This window comes from Dipodomys merriami, unplaced genomic scaffold (genome assembly GCF_024711535.1).
Source record: "Dipodomys merriami isolate MVZ:Mamm:240054 unplaced genomic scaffold, mDipMer1.0.p SCAF_3, whole genome shotgun sequence".
Taxonomy (NCBI): Eukaryota; Metazoa; Chordata; class Mammalia; order Rodentia; family Heteromyidae; genus Dipodomys; species Dipodomys merriami.
The window spans coordinates 23374776-23388466 of NW_027204492.1; the positions used below are offsets into that span (position 1 = coordinate 23374776).

At 35.4% G+C, this 13691-nt stretch overlaps 1 protein-coding gene and 1 pseudogene across 9 annotated transcripts in view; both read left to right on the forward strand.

Moving 5' to 3' along the window:
* Tenm1 (teneurin transmembrane protein 1) overlaps positions 1 to 13691 on the forward strand; it is an 875459-nt gene that overhangs the window by 471590 nt on the left and 390178 nt on the right. The window lies entirely within an intron of this gene.
* Positions 150 to 887, forward strand: LOC138839254 (transcription factor A, mitochondrial pseudogene; annotated as a pseudogene).

Genomic DNA, 13691 nt, shown 5'->3' on the forward strand with positions numbered 1-13691 from the left:
CATAAAATATAATTACAATAGTGCCTCTTGAGTGGCCGGCATGATAACAAACCCTGGGCGTCCGCAAGCATGTTCAGGTGTGGGGGCTCCACAGTTGTGAATGGGAGGTTCTGCGAGATTGTGTCCTGGCTGCTGCCTGCTTAGGTGGCATGATATTGCTTTCCCAGGGCCTGTGGGGCACGCTGAGGGCACTGGGAAGATCTGGAGCGGAGCTGTTCACTGGCTGTGGGAGTCGCCTGTATTCATCTTTCAGTTTTTTGTATTTTCCAAAATAGTTTTCATCCGCCTTGAGTAGTTATCCAAAGAAACCCATGACTTCCTACCTTCGATTTTATAAAGAACAGCTACCAGTATTTATAGTTCAGAACCCAGATGTAAAAAGTTAAGAACTAATTAGACAAATTGCAGAGGTATGGAGGGGACTTCCCGAATCAAAGAAAAAAATATATGAAGATACTTAAAAGACAGACTGGAAAATATACAAAAAAGAAATAAACAATTCAAGAATAGCTTACTCCAAGTCAGCTGCTGTCTTTGGAAAAAGAAATCGTACAAAAACGTTTGAAAAGAAAAGTATTAATAAAAAGAGGGAGTTAACACCTCTTGGAAAACCAAAAAAAAAAAAAAACCTCATTCAGCTTACAACATTTTTATAGCTGAAAAATTTCCAGAAACCATAGATTCATCATCTAAGGAAAAACTGAACACTTTAAATGAAAAAGCAGGTGTATTATCAACATTCTGAAGACAATAAAATTCGCTAGGAGAATGAAATGAAATCTTGGAAAGAATGGATGATAGAAGTTGGGAGAAGTGATTTTATATGTCAAAACAAGAAACTACAACCAAAAGCTTCTACTAAGAAACTAAACCTCAAAGAAGACTGAGTTATGTTCATCATGGTTGGGCACAAGAAGTCAATTAGGTCTCAATACCTGACATTGTAATATTAGAATAGATAAAGTTGGTAAACATTTTCTTTTCAATTCCTTTCTCTTTAGCCCATGCTCTTCTGCCAGTTGAACACATTTTGCATTAGTATTTGTAAAGCCCAAACAAATGAAGGTCATAAAAATACCCACTGTACAGTATTTCACAATAAAAAAATCAGTAATAAAAGAATATATACCATAAAATTTACCATATTAGCCTATATTATGTGTACAGTAGTGATAATTATAGAATAATGTTGTTTAACAGATCTTTATTTTTTTATTGTGAAAATACCATACAGGAGTTACAATTACATGGGCAAGATACATTTCTTATTAAGCATTGTTGCCTCTTCTTTGTTTCTCCTTCCCATCCCTTCCCATACTTCCCCCACCTCCTCCTACCCGATCCTACCTCACACACCAAAGTTGTAAAGTTCGTTTTTCGACATAACGACTTGTACATCTCAATGTTGCAATGGGTCCGTCCACCTGTATCCCTAGTTAAACAATTTGTTTTTGCCTTTCCCTCCACAAATTATACCAACATCAAATGCAGTGAAAGCTGATGTTGAATAGATGTACCTGTTGAACTAGATTGTATCTGTAAAATATTGACTGTGCAAATTCAGACTTTGTTTGATGCTTGCCTTAAGATAGTGTTCTAGCACAAAGCTGGTGCTATTTTCACCTCAAATGGGCAGAGTAACCCGGAAAAACACAAGAAAAATGGCAAGTACAGGTATCTCAATTCCCAATCTTGATAATCAGGGGACAGAACAGATAATGAATAATCCAAAGGAGAGTTCCCAAATAGCTCTACAAACACTGCTGGCAAACATGATAAATGAAAAGATTGAAAACATACAAAGGACTCTGTATGAGCGTGATAGGGACAGAGAGGAGGCAATCCAAAAGTTTATACAGGAATATCATAAGCGTGAGGAAGCTACTCAAAAACTGATACAGGATTTGTGTGAACAGCTTGAGAATAATCAAAGAGAAAGGCAGAAATGGCATGAGCAGGCTGAGAACACACAAAGAGAACTACAGAAATCCCACGAACGGGAGGAAGCTAATCAAAGAGTAATACAGGAATTGAGAGAACAGGAAGAGAATACACAAAGATCACTAAAGGCATTCATGGAATTCATTAACAAAGGGCTTGAAGGAAGACAGGGAGATCACAAAGGGAATGCTGAATGGAAACCAACAGAAGGAATGGGAGTCCAAGGAAACCATAACCAATCAACTAAGTGATTTGAGAATAAACACTGAACACCAAATTAAGGAAGTAAAGAATTTCTTACAAGATCTAAAACAAAGCTTCAACAAAGAATTTGAAGCCATCAAAGCTGACCAATTAGAAGGAAAAGAGATAAAAAAAAAAAAGCAAAGTAGAAAGTCTTGACAGCAGGTTAGACCATGCAGAAGATCGAATCTCAGGGATTGAAGACAGCCTAGATTTATAGAGAAAGAACATACAACCATCCAAGACAAGTCCAAGAAATATGATAGATCTATCCAAACACTTGGAAGACACCATCAGAAGGCCTAATCTAAGGATAATGAGTGTAGAGGAGCACCTAGAAACAGAAGTTAATGGTCTAGGAAATTTGTTTAACAGGATCCTAGCAGAGAACTTCCCAAACATGCAAAAAGATAGGCCTATTCAGATACAAGAAGCTTTTAGAACCCCAAATAGACCAGACCAGAATAGGACATCCCACTGTCACATTATAATCCACACAGGATCAACCCAGACCAAGGAAAAGATCCTTAAAGCTGTCAAGGAGAAAAGAGTAATCACCTATAAAGGGAAACCAATTAGAATCACCTCAGATTTCTCAGCAGAGACAATCAAAGCAACAAGAGCCTGGAATGATGTATGCCATGCCCTAAAAACAAACAACTATCAACCAAGAATACTGTACCCAGCTAAACTCTCCTTCATAACTGAAGGTCAAATAAAAACCTTCCATAGCAAAGAAATATTGGAACAATACATCTCCACCAAACCAGCCCTACAAAAGATTCTTAAAGATGTCCTACACATAGAAAACCAACAAGACCACAATAAAGGCCAAGAAACTGCACCCAAACTGAGAATCCAAGAACCTTAGGAAGAACCCAGTTTTCGCAGCCCACAAGAAGGTTGACAACATGGCTGGAACTCCCAAATACTTCTCAGTCCTATCTCTTAACGTTAACAGACTTAACTCTCCAATTAGGCGACATAGACTGTCTAGTTGGATTAAAAAACAAGTACAAGTTGTCATGTCCCAAACGAGCTTTACAACGTCGGTGCGGGGGGGGGGGAAGGAGAAGGGTTGGGATTGGGGGAGAAGGGAGGCTGAGAAGGGATGTGAAGGGTAAACCAAAGGAGGAGGGTGCAATGCTTGGTAAGAAATGTACGCATTATCCTGCCCGTGTAATTGCAACCCCTCTGTACAGTATGATCACAAATAAAATAAAATTAAATTAAAAAAAAAAAAACAAAAAAAAACAAGATCCTTCTACCCACTGCCTTCAGGAGTCACATCTTGCCCGTAAAAACAAACACATTTTCAATGTTAAGGGCTGGAGCAAAATCTACCAAGCAAACGGCCCCCATAAACAGGCGGGAGTTGCAATCCTAATATCAGATAAAATAGACTTCAAATTAAAATTCTTAAGAAGAGATAAAGAAGGTCTCTACATACTAATTAAGGGATCTCTCCTTCAGGAGGATATTACAATTCTAAATATCTATTCGCCAAACAATGGAGCACTCAAATTTATCCAAGAAACACTACTTTCCCTCAAATCCCACATAGATCCAAAGACATTAATTGTTGGGGATTTTAACACACCGCTCTCCCCACTAGATAGATCAACTCAGCAAAAACTCAACAGAGAAACTAGAGATATAAATAGCTGCATAGATCAACTAGATTTAACAACATGTATGGAACATTTCACCCAGCAGCATCAGAATACACATTTTTATCAGCAGCACATGGAACATTTTCTAACATAGACCACATTTTAGGCCACAAAGCAAACTTGTCTAAATTCAGAAACATTGAAGTTATACCTTGCATTCTCTCTGACCACAAGGGAATAAAATTAGAACTCAACACCAAAAGCCACCAAAGAAAGTCCAGTAACACATGGAGGCTGAACAACACAATGCTGAATCATGAATGGGTCATGGAAGAGATAAGAAAGGAAATTCAAATGTTCATGCTATTCAACAAAAATGAACACACAAATTACCAGCTCCTCTGGGACACAGCAAAGGCAGTACTCAGAGGCAAGTTTATAGCTCTGAGCTCCTACATCAACAAATTGGAGAGATCTGAAACCAACAATTTAATGACACATCTAAACCTCCTTGAAAAAGAGCAGCAAGATAAACCCGAATCCAGTAGATGGAAAGAAATAATTCAAATTAAGTCAAAATTAAATGAATTAGAATCCAAAAAAACTATAGAAAGAATCAACAAAACAAAGAGTTGGTTCTTCGACAAAATTAACAAAATTGACAAACCCTTAGCAAATCTTATCAGAAAAAGAAGAGACCACACCCAAATAAATAAACTCAGAGATGAGAATGGAAACATCACCACAGAAACAACCAAGATTCAGAACATTATAAGAGAATACTTCTCAAAACTTTATGCTAATAAGTTTGAGAACTTGACATAAATGAACATTTTCCTAGCAAATATTGACATGCCAAAACTACACCAAGATGAGTTAAACCATCTTAACAGGCCCATATCAAGCATTGAAATAGAAACAGCAATAAGAGACCTCCCAGATAAGAAAAATCCAAGACCAGATGGTTTTACAGCAGAATTTTACAAGGCGTTCAAAGCAGAGCTCACACCAATCAATACTCCTCCAACACTTCAATGAAATTGAAAGAGAGAGTTCACTACCGAACACATTCTATGAAGCCATCATAATCCTCATCCCAAAACCAGGCAGGGACTCATCAAAGAAAGAGAACTATAGACCCATTTCTTTGATGAACATTGATGCAAAACTTCTCAACAAAATTTTGGCCAATCAACTTCAACAATTCATCCAAAAAATCATACACCACTATCAAACAGGATTCATTTCAGGGATGCAAAGCTGGTTCAATAAACACAAATCAATTAATATTATTCATCACATCAACAGGAGCAAGAATAAGAACCACATGGTTATCTCAATAGATGCAGAAAAATCATTCGACAAGATGCAACACCCCTTCATGATGAAGGTTTTGGAAAAATTAGGAATCCATGGAACATTTCTCAATACAATAAAGGCTGTATATGACAAACCTACAGACAGCGTTATACTTAATGGTGAAAACCTAAAGCCATTTCCTCTTAACTCAGGAAAAAGACAAGGATGTCCAATCTCTCCACTTCTCTTCAATTTAGTATTAGAATGCCTAGCTACAGCAATAAGACAATATGCAGACATAAAGTGGATCCAAATAGGGAAAGAAGAAATAAACTCTCCCTCTTTGCAGATGACATGATCTTGTATTTAAAGAATCCCATAGACTCCACTCCCAAATTACTCAAGCTGATTCAAAACTTTGGCAAAATAGCAGTCTAAAAAATTAACCCCCCAAAATCAATGGCTTTTCTGTATGGCAACATTGAGAAAAGTGTGGCTGAAATTAGGAAAGCAACTCCATTTGTAATAGCCCCACAAAAAACAAAATACCTAGGAATTAACTTAACCAAAGAAGTGAAGGACCTCTATGATGAAAACTTTAAAATCTTGAAAAAGGAAATCAAAACAGAACTTAGAAAATGGCAAAACCTCCCATGCTCCTGGATTGGAAAGATTAATATCGTGAAAATGGCAATACTTCCCAAGGCTATCTACAAATTCAACGTGATACCTATCAAAATTCCAACCTCATTCTTCAAAGAAATAGAAGAGGCAATCCAAAAATATATACGGAACACTAAAAGACCCCGAATAGCAAAAACGCTCCTCAACGGAAAGAACACTGCTGGAGGAATATCAGTACCAAATTTCAAACTCTACTATAAAGCCATAGTAATCAAAACAGCTTGGTATTGGCATAAGAACAGACCTCAGGACCAATGGAATAGAATTGAAAACCCAGAAATGAACCTATAGCCATCTAATCTTCGATAAGGGATCTAAAACAATAGAATGGAAGAAAGACAGCCTCTTCAGTAAATGGTGCTGGCAAAACTGATTAACTACATGTAGAAAACTAAAGCTAGATCCTTATATATCACCCTGCACCAGAATCAACTCCAAATGGATCAAAGACCTTGAACTCAAAGCAGACACTCTGAAAACATTACAGGATGGAATAGGAGAAACCCTAGGTCTCCTTGGCTCCGGCCGAAATTTTCTGAATAGAGACCTGGAAACACAAGAAATCAAAGAAAGGTTGGACAAATAGGATTGCATGAAGTTGCAGAGCTTCTACATGTCAAAGGACATAGCTAGCAAGATCAATAGAAAGCCCACAGATTGGGAGAACATCTTTACTAGCCATACAACAGACAATGGTCTCCTATCTAAAATATACTTGGAACTCAAAAAATTAAATCCCCCAACAACAAATCCTCAAAGAAACAACTGCCCAATAAATAAGTGGGCTATAGACTTAAAGAGAAACTTCTCTGAAGAAGAAAGAAGGATGGCCAATAGACAAATGAAGAAATGCTCAACCTCCCTAGCCATTAAAGAAATGCAAATCAAAACAACATTGAGATACCACCTCACGCCAGTTAGAATGGCAAAAATCAAGTACTCTAACAACAACAGATGCTGGAGAGGATGTGGACAGAAGGGAACCTTAATTCATTGTTGGTGGAATGTAAACTTGTTCAACCACTTTGGAAAGCAGTATGGAGGTTCCTCAAAAGACTTCACATAGAGCTCCCCTATCACCCAGCAATCCCACTTTTGGGCATTTACCCAAATGTTTACAAACAAGACCACACTAAAGCTACCAGCACAACTATCTTTATTGCAGCATTATTTACAATAGCTAAGATCTGGAACCAACCCAGATGCCCCTCAATAGATGAATGGATCAAGAAATATGGTATATATGCACAATGGAATTCTATGCCTCCATCAGAAAGAATGACATTGCCCCATTTGTTAGGAAATGGAAAGACTTGGACTAAATTATATTAAGTGAAGTAAGCTAGGCCCAAAGAAACATAGGTCCCATGGTTTCCCTTATTTGTAATATCTAGTATATGTATGAGTCAAGGGGAAAAGATCAGATAATGTGATGTTAGGAAAATGAACCCTTAGATATGTATCTTACTGTTTTTTTCTTTCATGCATTTGTTTCTAACGCATTTAGAAGATTATTTCTTTGTTGCTTTGTATGTCCCTCCCACACAGTATAACCCCTGCTTTCACTATATTTGATGTCACTATAACTTGTGGAGGAGATGGGGAAAAGCAAGTCTTTAAGGATACAGGTGGACCTGTTGCAACAATGAGAATTACAAATTGTCATGTGGAAAATGAGCTTTACCACATTGGTGCGGGGGAAGGGGGGAGAATTGGGTGGGGGGTGGGGGTTTTGGAGGCTGGGAAGGGATATGAAGGGTAAACAAAAGAGGATTCTGCAATGCTTGATAAGAAATGTATGCATTATCCTGCCCATGTAATTGCAACCTCTCTGTACAGTATGTTCTCAAAAAATAAATAAATAAAATAAAATAAATAAAAAAAATACAGTGAAAGTAGGCATTATACCATGGGGGAGGGACATACAAAGCAACATAGAAATCATCTTATAAACATGTTAGAAACAATTGCATGAAAGAAGAAAAAAATATTTGAGTCCTTATCTTAGGGTTCATTTCACCTAACATCAACTTATCTGGCCTTTTCTGCTTGACTTGGATATATATTAGTTATTGCAAATAAGGGAAACCATGGGACCTATGTTTCTTTGGGCTGGCTTACTTCACTTAATACAATTTTTTCCAAGTCTTTCCATTTCCTTACAAATGGGGCAATGTCATTCTTTCTGATGGAGGCATAGAATTCTATTGTGTAAATATATCACATTTTCTTGATCCATTAATCTACTGAGGGGCATCTGGGTTGGTTCCATATCTTAGCTATGGCGAATAATGCTGCAATAAGCATAGTTGTGCTAGTAGTTTTAGTAAGGTCTTGTTTGTGATCATTTGGGTAAATGCCCAAAAGTGGGATTGCTGGGTCATAGGGGAGCTCTATGTGAAGTCTTTTGAGGAACCTCCATACTGCTTTCCAAAGTGGTTGAACAAGTTTCTAGTCCCACCAACAATGTAGTAATGTTCCCTTTTGTCCACATCCCCTGCAGCATCTCTTGTTATTAGAATTCTTGATGATAGACATTCTAACTGGGGTGAGGTGGTATCTCAATGTTGTTTGATTTGCATTTCTTTTATGGCTAGGGAGGTTGAGCATTTCTTCATGTGTCTATTGGCCATCCTTCTTTCCTGTTCAGAGAAATTTCTCTTTAAGTCTTTAAACCACTTATTTATTGGGCAGTTGTTTCTTTGAAGATTTGTTTTTGGGGGATTTAAATTTTTTAGTTCCAGGTATATTTTAGATATAAGACCCTTGTCTATTGTATGGCTAGTAAAGATGTTCTCCCAATCTGTGGGCTTTCTATTGATCTTGCTAGCTATGTCCTTTGCTATGCAAAAGCTCTGCAATTTCATGCAGTCCCATTTGTCCAAACTTTCTTTGATTTGTTGTGTTTCTGGGTCTCTATTAAGAAAATTTTGGCCTGTGCCTAGGAGACCTAGGGTTTCTCCTAGTCCATCCTGTAATGTTTTCAGAGTGTCTGCTTTTAAAACATTTTCATTTTCAATATTGAAAACTTATACTGATTGACCACCTATTTTTTCTCCATCTCTATAGAAGTTTACTCATTTTCTGTTTTGAAGATTTTTGTGGGTTTTTTAAGTATTTTAAATTACTCATTTGTATAGTTTGATGTCCTATTTGTCCATCTGTGTATGGTTTATTTCGCTTAGTTTCAAGACTCTAGGTTCAAGCATGCAAATGGCAGAGTTTCTTTCCTTTTTAAGAATGAATAATATTCCATTGTATATGTGCCACAATTTTTTATTCACTAATCTGTCAGTGGTTGGGATGCTTACACCTCTTGGTTATTTTAACTATGCTGCAGTGAATATGGGTGGAAAAATATCAGTTTGAGATTCTGTTTTCAATTCTTTTAAATATACTCGAAGTGAGATTATTGTATCATATACTAATTCTATTTTTAATTTTTTAGGAACCTTCATATTATTTTCCATACTGCTACACCACTTTACTTTCTTGCAATATAAAAGTATCCATTTTACCACATTCTCACCAGAATTTATTTTCTCTTTTTTAATGTTTTGATTAGCATTTTTCTGATGAATAAAGATGTTGCACATCTTTTCAAATACTTCTTTTTCTCTTTAGAAAGTGTCTATCAGGTTATTATAATTTGTATTATTGTAATAGAGTTGTATAAATTCTTCTCTAATTTGTTTAACATATGGTTTGTAAATACTCACTTAACATATGTCTTGTAAATATTTTCTCTTATTCCATAGAAATTTTCACTCTGCTGATTTTTTTACTTTGATACACAATGTGAAAAAATATTTTCAAGCTTATTTCCAAAAATTCCTTTTTTTAATTGTGAAAATACCATACAGAGTGGTTACAATTACATGGGCAAGGTAATGAGTGAATTTCTTATCAAGCATTGTTGCCTCTTCCTGTGTTTCTCCTTACCATCCCTTCCCATCTCTCCCCCCAAAAAATTCCTTTTTAAAGGTATTTTCATTCCTGAGAATTCTACACAAATGAACTTTTGTTGTAATATTTAGGACTCTAAGATATATTTATGTGCTAGGCATTCTTAATTCTTTCAAATAATGGTGATATAAAAATTGCATTATCAGGCTGTATTTTTCAGAATACAGGAAGTTATGCATATCAAGTTATCAAAATCCATAAAAATACACAATGAAAAGTCACATTTCAAATATATATCTATATAATTTTGGTCTTCATTTTATTTTATCTTATTTTATGTTTATAAACGAATATCATTTTTAACAGAATATAGGCCACATGAAGGAGTACATACATTAGGCCTGCAATTTATAAGATATCCCTGATCATATGTTTAACATTGTTAAATGTAAATTTAAATTCTTAAATGCATTTTGAAAGAAGGATCCTGTTTTTGTTTTGGGTCCAGTCGTGGGGCCTGAACTCTGGGCTTGGGTGCTGTCCCTTAGCTCTTCAGCTCAAGGCTAGCGCTCTACCACTTGAGCTACAGTGCCACTTCTGGCTTTTTTCTTTTTGCTTATGTGGTGCTGAGGAATCGAACCCAGGGCCTCATGCATGCAAGGCAAGCACTCTACCACTGAGCCACCTTCCCAGCCCCAGGATTCTGTTTTTTGTACATAACAAATTACCACAAATGTTCCTGTGTAGATAAACATTTATCAAGTTTCTAAATTTTAATTCTTTGTGTTTTAAATGAAAAACATTAACAAATAGAAAAGCACATATAACTGAGAAATTCAATATATTATCTTGAATGCCTTGTTTAATTATTTCCATGATCAAGCTAGTTAACATACCTATCACTTGACATAGATATCTTTCTTAAATTTATATATTTCAAAAACCAGATCTAATATTCATAAGATTGTTAGACTTTAGATTTTTACTTATATATTAAACATTATACTATAGATTTACATAAAATAATCAAACATTAGACCTATTTTCCTAAGTAACCTATGTATTGGTACTATTTAATAGTCATTAGTTGAATTACCCTAAACTATCCTCATAATCATTAATTTTCACAATTCTGAAGTGTATTTTTGGAACAAAAATTCCCTATATGTGATTCATAGTTTACAAAAATCCATTTTATTATAATAATACTCATTTTAAACCAATTTGGTTCTTGCTATATACAGAGAGAGTCATCATGGATGGCAGTTGTGTACAATTAGAATTTATTTTATTTTATTCCCTTAGTATTTTATTAGTAAATAAGGTTAGGCTTTAATTTGCAGAAGAAAAATGGCATAAATAAATTGTTCTGTTGCCTTTTTAAAGAAGATTCACTAAGGAAATGTTTCTGGTATTTTCATAATCAACACCAAATAAGTTACAGACTATTAGTATGGACCACACAAATTTTATAATTAATACTAAAATTGGGTTACTTGGTACTGACAACTAAAGGGAAACATTAAATGATGTGTACATTAGCTTATTTAATTATATTTACAAATAAATTAACCCATTACACGCATAGATTTCATGATAAATTATTACATGGCAGAATCAGATTTGACATTTTCTCTTCCTTGGTTGCCACAAGTTGAACAGCAAGTGTTGTACAAAGGCAATTGATGTAGTTTATTCTGAAGCCCGAGAGACATGGCTTGGTGCAACAAAAAAAAATGCAATTAGTTTAATGCTGTAGTCATACCCAGGAACTTGGAGGAGCTTCTCCACTTCTCTGAGCCTAAAATATGCACAATGTATGACTTTAAAATGCTGTGCTTTCCTTCAAGGAAGCAGGAATAATTCATATCTTCAGAAGACTTACAAAAAAGAATCTCACAATCTTAAGCATATTTTTCAATGCTTAATTTATTTTTTTTTGTCAGTCATGGGGCTTGAACTCTGGGCCTGGGCGCTGTCCCTCAGCTCTTCAGCTCAAGGCGAGCGCTCTACCACTTGAGCTACAGTGCCACTTCCTTAAGCATATTTTTCAAATAGTCCAGTTTTACAATATATTAGTTATGTGAGTTAGAGGGAACAATGAGGAAGGGAATAGAGGGCTAACTAGTACTTAAAGCCAATGGTATCTCTATAGTGATTATGTGTAAGCTGATATGTTTTCATAGCACTAATGGGACTGAATTTTAAAACAAGGTCAATTTTCATGTGACTTACAAAGGTGGGAGGGAAGGGATGGTAGGGGAAAAACAAAGGAGGAGGCCACAATGCTTGATAAGAAATGTACTCATTACCTTGATCATGTAACTGTAACCCCTCTGTACAGTATTTTACAATTAAAAAATGTATTAAAATAAAAAAAGGATAGTACCTGATTTGGGTCTGTCTTCATGTCCCCCCCCAAGTAATAGGGTATTGTTTTATTATCAAAGCCACAGCCATAGTATCCATAGCAAGACTGGATAAATGACTTCATTAAGAGAATGGAAAGTGATCTTAACATCAGAACAGCCTTGACTTTCCCCATGGGGTGTGGTTATTTCTAGAAAGAAGGGGAGATGTCCTTTTCCTTTCTTTATACGGGATAGGTACCTACCTTAACAGACAATAGAAAAGTAGCAGCAGCAGCAACAAATGTGAATACATGCCTACTCTTTACTGAGTTCTTTAAAAGAACAGTGGATTCCTAATCTAATAGTTGGTACAATTCCAATTATAACTTTATTGGTAATTAACAGTAACTGAGTTTTTATGTTTACTAGGTATTAATACTTAGCTTTTGACATGCAATTCTGGCCCAGTGCCCATATTCTTTAAATGTAATATATAAGATATGATGAATATCCAATGTGCTAATAATTTTATATAGATGCATTGTGAAGCAAATAATCTATCATAAAATTGTTCAGATATTATTAACTTGCAATGGAGGCTGCTGGTGTTGATGCCAATACAATAAACTTTATGTATTTACTGTGAAAATTCTACATATGAATGCAATACTTCTAAGTAGCAGTTATTCTTTGTTAGGTGGCATTTTATATGTACTATTTTAAAATATTTCTGAACATTCTGACACTAACCAGCTATTCACAACTCCTTTTCTCATGGGGTTTGATTACTTTGATGGAATTCTTTGAAAGACAATTTTGCTTGCAGCTTGGCCCAGTGAATAAAGCATCTGATAATATTTGTGAAAATCTTTGAGGCATGCAGATGAAAGGTGCTTCCTAAATACAAAGCACTAATGTTGTATGCATGGAAATGTTTTTCTTCACATCCTTTGCTCTAATGTCTAAATCCTGAGGTGATATTGCAATAAGTCCTTTAGAAATGCATGCACACCCCAAAATCACTTAATAATAGGGGAAAATGCAAGTGAGCACATTGAGAACACTCAAATGAAAGTCATGAAATAGAGCTTGTTATCTGAAGTAAAAGGAACTGAGAGCATAATAAAATAATTAATCAATAAAGAGTGTTTGGTGTGCTTGGGAGAAGAATAAAGGATATGAGTCAACTGTCCTATTGACTCATGATTTTGATAAAAGTTTCTTAAAACTATTGGGGGGAAATGGAGAAACCCAGGAAAACTACAAAACATCATTTTCAATTACAATTCACAAGTTTCAAATGTCTAACTTAGGGTTAGTTAACTTTTTCTCTTAGTTTATTCACTGGAATTTTTATGGATTTTAGTGCCTGATTTTTAGAACCCAAATTTTATAGATTTTGTTTGGCTTAATCATTCATCGTTCATTTAATATTATTTAGTGTTTTCCATATGCTAGATACTTTACTGTTTTATACACACCACTACATTTTACTCACAAAATATTTATTACTGCCTCTATTTTACAGTTGAAGAAACAGCAACTTGAAAATATCTGACTGATCATTATCAAGCTGTTAGTAAATGGCAGAATTGTGACCTAAATCCAAATTGGTCTGATTCTAATATGTATAAACTTAATAACTGTTGGAAAT